The sequence below is a fragment of the Diaphorina citri genome, unplaced genomic scaffold, assembly GCF_000475195.1.
Source record: "Diaphorina citri unplaced genomic scaffold, Diaci psyllid genome assembly version 1.1 scaffold43429, whole genome shotgun sequence".
Classification (NCBI taxonomy): domain Eukaryota; kingdom Metazoa; phylum Arthropoda; class Insecta; order Hemiptera; family Psyllidae; genus Diaphorina; species Diaphorina citri.
Genome location: NW_007420750.1, coordinates 9,590 through 10,609, shown reverse-complemented (window position 1 = coordinate 10,609; position 1,020 = coordinate 9,590). Strand labels below are relative to the sequence as shown.

General features: G+C 41.2%; 1 long non-coding RNA gene across 3 annotated transcripts in view; it reads left to right on the top strand.

The window, feature by feature from the left end:
- The first annotated feature begins 105 nt into the window (after positions 1 to 105).
- LOC113473567 overlaps positions 106 to 1,020 on the top strand; it is a 10,502-nt gene continuing 9,587 nt past the window's right edge. For all 3 annotated transcript variants that reach the window (XR_003395506.1, XR_003395505.1, XR_003395504.1), the window contains exon 1: positions 106 to 237. This is a non-coding gene — a long non-coding RNA (uncharacterized LOC113473567). The remainder of the gene's footprint in view (positions 238 to 1,020) is intronic.

Genomic DNA, 1,020 nt, shown 5'->3' with positions numbered 1-1,020 from the left:
ACAAGGTAAGAGCTTTTCCTCGACTCTAATTATCCATCCCCAATTTCGCAGAGAAGAGAAGGAACCTCCCCACAGTGCCTATTTTCTTTGCATTAATTAATTCTATTTTCTTTGCTTTCAGCAATCCAGAAGAAGGTTATTACTATCGACTGGCGTTGGCCTATGGCTGTGGTATTCCCTGTCTAGTGGGCATACTAGCCCTTCTTTTCTTTCCTCCTGTACCTCAAGTTAGACTAAGTAAGTAAATAAAATGGGATAGTACCTCAAGTTAGACTAAGTAAGTAAATAGAATGGAATATTACCCCAAGTTAGACTAAGTAAGTAAATAGAATGGGATAGTACCCCAAGTTAGACTAACACCCATATTTATGAAAAAAATGCTGGCTCTTAAGTTCGTGCTAAGCATAGTCTCAAGACATTTGATTGGTCAATTTTGACTTGAGACTGATCTAAGAACGATCATTCTTTTTCATAAATACGAGTGTAAGTAAAAGTAAATAGAATAGATCAGTGGTTCTCAAACTTTTTTTTTGGCCGCGGAGCACCAAGCAACTGCTGTAAACTCTACGGAGCACCCCCCCGCCCAACCCTTTAGGAATTTTTAAAAATAATTCGGAATGATTCGGAAATGTTCATTAGCGTACGGTCCGTACGGCTTGTTCCAATACTTCCCATTTGACTAAACATATTCGTGCGATTTTTTTTTTTTTTTTTTAATGCGGTAAGAAAAATGAAACTATGCGGAGTACTTGGAAGCTCTTCGCGGAGCACAGTTTGAGACCACCTGCCTCCTTTCGATCCCGCGAGGCTCTTGCTTAGATTAGAAACACCTATATTTAGGTGGGGCCCGCCACCTCAGCTTGGGCCGCTGGTTCGCTAATGTTTCGTATGCGCAATCTCGGGCAAGTGTGACGTGAACAAATCTGAACGGCCCCATGGATTTCCCTGAAAAGTCAGAGTAGTAAGATCATATTTACACCATCATAGATAAGGTCACCAAGAGTTTGACACGAGGTGCCT